This window comes from Alnus glutinosa, chromosome 4 (genome assembly GCF_958979055.1).
Source record: "Alnus glutinosa chromosome 4, dhAlnGlut1.1, whole genome shotgun sequence".
NCBI classification, from domain to species: Eukaryota; Viridiplantae; Streptophyta; class Magnoliopsida; order Fagales; family Betulaceae; genus Alnus; species Alnus glutinosa.
The window spans coordinates 11,378,487-11,387,587 of record NC_084889.1 but is presented as its reverse complement, the minus strand read 5'-3'; positions in this window follow the sequence as shown (position 1 = coordinate 11,387,587).

The following is a 9,101-nucleotide window of genomic DNA, read 5'->3' as shown; positions in this document are numbered from 1 at the left end:
GCTTATGAATTCTAAATTAAATTGATCACCAAGTACTTTAGAAATCCAGAACAATTGGTTTGACTCCAGACAGTTACATTTTCTAAGCCTTTTCCTCTCCTCTTATATTACCTTAATGTTTGTACAATGTCAGGATATAATCATGAATTCTTATGGTGGTCTGGTTCTTCCTTACTACAATGAAATTCTGAGTTGATATAATACCAAGAGCTGGAATGTTTCAGCTGTGCAAAAGGTTCCTCTCAATCTGGATATCTATGCAAAATCTTTGCTGTGCAAACAGTTAATGGCTCCCCAAAGAACGTATTGATTATAATTCTCATATTTAGCAGCAAACAATCATACTAAAATTCTCAACCATACCCCCTCCCAACAAGGTCATTTTGACCATTCTCTCAAAAATAGTTCGTACTTGCTGTCTTTTAGCATTTTAAAACAGCCGCATTCATCAGATATGAAAAACTCTATCTACCCGCATATGCCACAGAAATGCATGATATATTGGCATCAATGAATTCTTCTCCTATTTCTAGATTTTCCTTCTTTTTCTTTCATCTTCTTTGTTGGGTAGCAGCTGTATCTTGTTCGTTGAATGAGCATTGCCTAGACAAAGATAGCATACTCGCGGTCCTAGGGTGGTATGTCGAAATTCTATTTCCCTTACCATCATAAATAACAGCATCATCCTCTTCCGGTACTTTACATTTTTCCCCTAATATAATTGTCTTCATCCAAATGGAGTCTTCTGGGTTCAACTTCCCTTTCTTCCTCCGATGATTTTCCTCCCTTCTAGCCATTGACATGCTTCTTGGTAATTTCATGCTTAAACTCATTGTCATTCTTCGGTCAGACGCGGACTTTGTCAAGTGATTGGAAGAGTCAGCCTTTCCCATTTGTTTCATCGCAGGTGGAAGTGGCAGATCCTTGTCTTGTGTTTCTTTGTCATCTGTGGAATCCATAGCTTCTACTGGCTCTGCAGGTTTTGGAGGAGTTGGAGATGTCATTGTCGTTGTAGTTGTAGTTGCTGTTGAATCAAACACACCTGACTTCTCTGTTTCTTTATACGGAGAAGGTGATTGTGATGGTGATGGTGATGATCTTTTCCGAGACCGAACTCCACATAGAGCTGCGATCATAGCAATTGTTGCGGCAATCCCTACGGCAAGGAGTGAAAATGAGAGCACCGGAGGCATCAACGGTTTCTCATTCGTAGGGACTCTCCTTCCCATGACTGAAACATCCAAAATAAGGGGAGGAGCTTTGATCTCTGTTTCTCTCCCTCTGTTTCTCTCACTCTGTTTCTTCTCTGCTCTCTTCTATCTCTACACGATTTATTCTTTCTTGGTTTGATGTTGGAAAATGGTGCCAGCCACAAGTGTTGTTTCAATCTTGGTGAAGAAAAAGGAGTTCTAAGATGAAATGGGCGTTTTCGTTTTTTTTTTTTTGTTGGTTTCTTGGAGTATCCGAAACGAATTGCTTGAAGCTAGGAATTGAGAGGATGGAAGCAGAGTTACTATTTTGGGGCTTCTCAAGACCTCCTATTATGGATAAAGCCATGCACTTGACGGTTAAGTTGGTTACACCTTTTGTCTAAATATATCTCCCGAAATATTTAGACAAAAACAGCCGAGACACTGAGTTCTCAAAACGTGCAGAAACTTGAACGAAGAAACCCAAAACTCAAAACTCTTAACAAGACTGAAATTGGTTCTAATTTCAACGTTACTCAACATTGAAGCTGTGAGTATTCTTAGTAGCTTATTTTGGTGAGCCTATTTGATGAAAATACTAAAAAATCACTCCCCGCAATCTCACCACTTTAATCAAAAAGTTTCGGTCACCAATTTTGATTAGTACTATTCACTCACCAGCTCTCACCAATTTTGTTTCTCCTTTCTCTTTCACACGATCACGGCACACTTTTTTCCTTTATTCTTCTATTTTCTTCTCCCAATTGTCACTTTTTTCCTTTCTTCTCCCATTTTTGGTGTGACCTCTCTCTCTCTCTGCAAAATTTCTGAGACTTTCACACAGAGAGAGAGAGAGAGACTGCAAGAGCAGTGAAATGTTGAGCGTGTACTCAAGTGGCCGCCTCCATCCCCACATCTTCCTCGCGCTTGACTTTTGAAATTTTTAGCACCCCAACAAACTAGCTGTTCCTATCATCCTCTTCGCAACTAATTCTCATCATCCTGTTTATATTAACTGCTTACAAAAATTTTCTCCACACTGCAACGTTGCTCCTCAAAAATATGGGTTTCCAAGTGCTGGCCGGAGGTAGCAAGGCCCTTCAACCGTGCGCCGCCTGTAGGATGCTCCGCCGAAAATGCGATAGTAATTGCTTGCTTGCACCCTACTTCCTATGTGATGACGCGGAGAAGTTTGTTGGCGTGCATAGAGTATTTAGTGCCTGCAATGTCGCTAACAAGATTAAATAGAGAAAGAATAAAGAAATCTGAAAAATGTATTATTTAAATGGAATAGAGATAGTGAATAGTTAAAATGGTGAGGTGCTGAGGGAACTTTAAAAAAGTGGTTCACCAGAATGGAGAAAAGTAGTTTTTAACTATTTTGGTGAGTAAAATTTAGTGAGGCTACTAGGAATGCTCTAAGGTAAAAATAAGCTAAGTTTAGAAAGTTGAAATTGAGAGTAATTCATGTTAGTACAGTTTCTAGTATGGTGCGAACACAACACGTCCTTTCAGGTTCTTCAAGCTTTCCCAAGATCCTACAAAACAATTAAAACTAAAAGACCATTCTGGGGATTTCGCTCTGATGTTTAAGTTAACTTTTGAAAGAGAAAGTCTTCTGAAGTCTCCAAAAATTCAATCTTTTGGGAGAACATGTATCTATGCCTTCATCACAATAATTTCATCTTAGAGAATACCTGAGTGTCTGTTGTTGTATTTATTACACACATTATTTCTTTTTAGAGGTATTTAAAACATATTATTGTTTCTCAAAATGTTTATGAGTTTTTATGAAGAAGAAAAATCAGTTTTAATAATTTGGTCTTAAAGTATTTTGGCCATTTATTTATTTTTTCTTAAAGAATTTTGACCGTTAGTCATAAAATCTCAAAATATAACCGTTTGATGTTTACAAATCATTAGATCATCCTCGTGAGATTTTTTTACTGTTTGATATTAAGTCAAATTGATGAAGTTTTATCATCTTAGATTCTTGCGCTTTTTACTTCCTTAAAGGAAAAAAAATATTTGATTTACATTTTTTAATCGTTAGTTGTTATTCCAAAGTGAATTTGTTTCAAGTCAAAAAGCTATTTGTTATATTATTAGTTTTTCTACAAAATAAATAAATAAATAAAAAATTCTGAAGTCCTCCATCCACTTTGATTAAAGGGTTGTTCTATTAGTCTTCGTTCTTAGAAGTGTGTCCTTAACGAAAATAGACGCTATAGTCTAATCCTGGGAGGTTGCGTGTCAAGAGATCCGATTACATCGAGTTATATACTCCGGGAGTCACGAATCAACCTTTAAGGACAATGCTCTTGTGTGATTCTATAGCATTGTGAGATCTTTCTTTGCATATTGAATTGAACGGTTTTTATGACACCCAGTTGGTGTGTGAGTTCTTACCTATGTTAGAGGATCTTGGAGTAAAACTGTTGGCTCTGTTGTGAGTTTTTAAATTATGTTTCATATGCCTTGATTTGTTTTCAAGACATTATATGCAATTTCATTTTTTTTTTTTTTTTTTTAAAAAAAAAAAACAAGTGATGAAGGTGCTCCTTGATTGCAGTAAAGCTGGGGGAAATTTATAATTACATGAATATCGTATATGATAAGTAGTATATGTTGAGTGATCTATTTGAAAAAAAAAAATTAGCATCTAGCACTTATGTTAGCTATGGCATGCTAGATTAGCATGAATACCTTGAAAAGATTTTGCTAATTTTTCTTCTACATCATTTACCTTTCAATTCTCATACATGTTGATTAAAAATAAAATATATGTGCTTATTGATGTTCTTATTGGGACTCATTTAACATCTGATAAATTTATTATATCATAAGATTGATACTAATGTCGTATTTATGACAATGAGCCAATACTAGTTGATTATTATATGGTTGAGCCTAATACTTTGCATATTTACTAGTGCTTTAGTTGAAAAGATTTTATTTTACTATCTTCACATAAAACTGTCAATTAAGAAAAAGAAAGAAAAGAAAATGACAGATCATACTTAGAGAAAGATGGGCTCATAAAAGTCATTTCTTAAAGCAGTTGTGTGCTATTAATGAAAATTTATTTTCTTATTCTTACTTGGTTTATGCATTAATATTTAGTTATGATAGATTTATACATATAAATCTTGGCTATATCAAGCAAATGGAAAGAAATTATGAATGCTATAATTATTAGTTTTGGGCTATCTACCAATGTGTGGGGAAAGCTATTTTTCGACTTGTCGCATTCATAATAAAGTGATTCATAAGAAAAACAGTAAAACGTCTTACGAACTTTGGAAAGATATTAAGCCTAGCTTGGAATACTTCAAAGTGTGGGGGTGTTTGACAAAGATTATGTTGCCTAAACCTAAAAATAAGGAAGCTTGGTTCTAGAATTTGTGATTGTGATTTTATTGGTTATGCTTGCAATAGTTCATGCTATAGAATACTTATTATCAAAAGTGATGTTTTAGATTACAAAAAGTTTAAAAAATAGAAGCAATAACAAACAATATTCTAATAATAAATTCTAGTAACCAATTCTCTTATCCGAGACATTCAGATAACAGGAATTCTTTGTTTCCACAAGTCCGAGCTTTGGCTTCTTCTAAAATTGCCTGATACCCTTGTGGTTGTCTTTCTATCTCCCAAGATATGACTACCTGGGAGTCCTGCTTGTTGAAAACCTGCAAAATCTAAAGGTTAATTTGACCCCCCATTCTTCCTTGTTTTCTATGCAGGATTTGTCTTTCTATCTCCCAGGATAGGACTACTTGGGAGTCCTGCTTGCTGAAAACCTGTAAAATCTAAGGGTTAATCCGACCACCTATTCTTCCTTGTTTTCTCTGTAGGGTTGTCTCCCTGGCTTTGTAGGACTGATCTGAGAGACTTGCTTTCTTGTTTTCTTTACAGGGTTGTCTCCCTGGCTCCTGGTGAGGATTTGTAACGACTTACCCCTAATGAAACAATATTGTCCGCTTTTAGCTTTCCCAAACCAGACTTCTCAGGATGTCACACATCCTAGTACTACTCTCGTAGAAGCACGCTTAACTGCGGAGTTATGATAGGTTTATGGCCATCATGGCTTTAAAACATGTTGTGTCAAGAAGGGTACGTTTATACATATAAGCACATCCACATTCCCAAGCGATGTGAGACGTCACAATCACCCTCTTTTGGGACCCAGCATCCCCGCTGGCGACCCTCATGGATCACCCCATGCTTGGCATCCCAGCGAGTGCCCGCTGGTGACCCTTATGGGCTTGTGCACGTTCCCCCATCTCAAGCTGGGCAATGGCTCTGATACCATTTGTAACGACCCACCTCCAATGACATAATATTGTCTCCTTTTGGCTCTCCCAAACCAAACCTTCCAGGAGGTTACCCATCCTGGTATTACTCTAGCAGAAGCACGCTTAACTATGGAGTTCTGATAGGTTCATGGCCATCATGGCTTTAAAACGCGTTGTGTCAAGAATGGTACGTTTATACATATAAGCACATCCCCATTTCTAGGTGATGTGGGACGTCACATGACTAATCCAGGAGACTTGCCTTCTTGTTATCTCTGGAGGGTTGTCTCCCTGGCTCCTAGTGAGGACTAATCCGGGAGACTTGCCTTCTTGTTTTCTCTGTAGGGTTATCTTCCTGGCTCCTGGTGAAGGTTAATCCCGGAGATTCGCCTTCTTGTTTTCTCAGCAGGGTTATCTCCTTGGCTTCGGGTGAGGACTAATTTGGGAGACTTGCCTTCTTGTTTTCTCTGTAGGGTTATCTCACTGGTTTCCGGTGAGGACTAATCCGGGAGACTTGCCTTCTCGTTTTCTCTGCAGGGTTATCTCCCTGGCTCTCGGTGAGGACTAATCCAGGAGACTTGCCTTCTGCTGGGGGTTTAATCCGACCCTCGTTCTTGCTTTCTTCTGTAAAAGAAGTGACATCAACGGGTTCTCGGTCTCTAAACCGATAACATTCCGATGCTTAAGTTAGCTCTATTCTTTTATTTTGAAAAATACTTAGTCTTGGGGATAATAATCCTAAGGTTGTTGGCCCCAAGGCTAGTAGTCCCGGTGATTCCGGGGCTTGTTATTTTCTAGTTGATTACTTTGCTCTCCCAAGAACCGGATTACCTTACCGCTCTTTATGAGCTCCTCTATCAAAAACCTCAGGGTTATGCACCCCTCGGTATGATGACGTGTCTGTTCATGGAAATCGCAATATTCATCTTCATTCCTTTGAGGGTTACTTGGTATCTTCAGGGGCCATCGAAACTCCAAGTTTCTCCTGATTTCCATCAGAACTTCTGATATTTTGGCATTCAGAGGTATAAAGTTGTACTCTTTGAATTTCTTTACCGGCCTTTGATCTTCCCCGCCAGCCTTCCTGAATTCTTTTCTTTTTCTTTCCGGGGACCTATCTCAGGATGGCCTTAAACTAGCCATAGCTTTCAGCGTCTCTTCCTGACTAATGTATTCCTCTACTTTATCCATCAAACCTTGCAGGGTACTCAGTTGCTTACGGGCCAACTTCTGCATCAGAGGCTCCTCAAGTGAAATGCCCTGATAAAGGGCGGCGTAAACCATGTCTTCGGTTGGGTTTTCAACCGCCATCATCTCTCGATTGAACCAGGTCACAAACTCCTTAAGAGTTTCGCTACTGCACTGGTGCAATCTTAACAAATATCTTAACAGCTTCTTTTGTGCCTGGAAAGCCAGGAATTCCGTTAGGAATGTTTTGCTCAACTCCTTGAATGTGTCAATAGAGTTGAGGGGCAGTCTCCTGAACTAGTCACAGGCATTCCCTAAGAAAATCAGAGGGAAGGCTCGGCATGAAACTTCATCAAATGTCCCGTGAAGGTCTAGGTGAGCTAAAAAATTCTCCAAGTGCTCAAGGGGATCCCCATCTCCAGCGTAACCTATGATCTGATGGACCTTGAACTTCTTGGTTAGTTGAAAATCTGCTACCCGTCTGGTGAAGGGTGAGTTGGTACCTGACAAGAGCCTATCCATAACTATGGACTTATTGTTATCTTTCATTCTCATCTCCATATTCGTACACCTTCTCTCCAGCTCTGCAACAATTCTGTTGAGGTCTCCTTGTCATTTGGCCCTTCCATTCCTTCATTCTCGGCGATCATGCTCTCGGAAGTTATCTTTTTGGTGATCGTCCTCCTGACGATTCGAGGAATACGGATGTGAATACAATTTTTGTGCTCTTCTTCTTCATGCTCCTCCTGGTTCACCTCGAGAGTGGGTTTGTTCTGAAATCCTTAGCAGTAACTCTTTGTTCTGTCGTGTCAAAGCTTCCATCTGGGCTTCTAGCGCTGCTATGTGCCTGATCTCCATCGATTGGTGGAGGCAGTGGGTTATTCTGAGCTCCTGGATTCGGGTTAGGTTGCAAAATTTGCTCTGGATGGGATCTCCTCTGCCGGTTGGCTTAGCTTTCAGAGCGTGTGTTCATTACCATTGTAGATTTCTTTTTACGAGAAACAATATCGTTCCCAGAGACGGCGCCAAACGGTTAGTACAATTTCTAATATGGTACGAACACAACACGTCCTTCTAGGTTCTTGAAGCTTTCCCAAGATCCGGCAAAACAATTAAAACTAAGAAATTCTTTCGGGGATCTCGCTCCGATGCTTAAGTTAGCTTCTAAAAGAGAAAATCTGCTTTAAGTCTCCAAAAATTCAATCTTTTGGGAGAATATGTATCTATGCCTTCGTCACAATAATTTCAGCTTAGAGAATACCTGAGTGTCTGCATGAATTTATAATAAGGACCGAAATCGGTTTCCCTCGGACATGGAGGAAACAGATTCTTTGCTTGTGGGGTCTTCACTTGTTTCAGAATGTGGGTCTTCACGTATTCGGAACATAGGTCTTCACGATCCTGAATTGTGAGTCTTCGTGTCTCAGGAATGTGGGTTTTGATATTTTCGGAACATTTATGGATATCTTGGGATCTTAGTTTTTCCATGGCTTTTCGCAAGTTACTCCTGAGTTCTCGGAATATGCTTGTCTTGGGCTTTGGCTGCTTAACATCTATCTCATGAGATAGGACTATCCCGGGAGTTCTGCTGTCAATTCTTCTTGGGTTGGTACTGACTCGAAGGCCCATGATTCTAAGGATGGGCCAATCTGAGTGGGATTATTCCCAACAAATCATTTTAGGAGAAGAATTTCGGTGTTTCAGAGTTGTTCCTTGCAAGATTGTCTTTTCTTGTACGTTTCAATCGCTCTTAAGGTGTCTCGACCGCACCTCATGAGAGCAAAACTTGAAGTCTCCTCCAGCGGCCCTGCCTCATCGATACCAATGCTACTTTCTTTGTTACAATGCTCATGTTAATCCTTGTCTGTCACTGTGGATCTTGCCAGCCATTGCCTCCATTAGCTTTTCTAGCAAAGCCACAATTCGTTGTGGCCCTTTCTTGGCCAGTGGGCTAAGATCTTGTTGGACCGACCTTTGGGCTATTTTCAAATCCCATCACTATATGGGCCGAGCTGGATCCTAGCAAATTTATGCTTTTACAAGGACGGTACTCTTCTTTTTTTCAATTCAATTCAAGAAAAGAAAATGATAATTCATTGAAATTGTTATTTGTATACACATTTATATTTGGTGTGAGACTTATGCATATAGAATTCATCTCATACGCATGAATTTCACATTAAATATAATTGTGTATAAAATGTATAGAAAAAAGTGTATACAAATATTACGTGTGCTTTGTTTCTTAATTCATATACATATGGTCTGACGTCACCTAGTTTTTGCCACTTTTGTAGTTGATCGGGAAGGTATCCCGTGAGAGGAAGTACTGAGAATGGTGTACTCTATTTATTACCTCGTTATTATCAACTGGTACTTTTTGTACAGATTATTTTATAAGGAAAATATATCTTAATTCATTCGA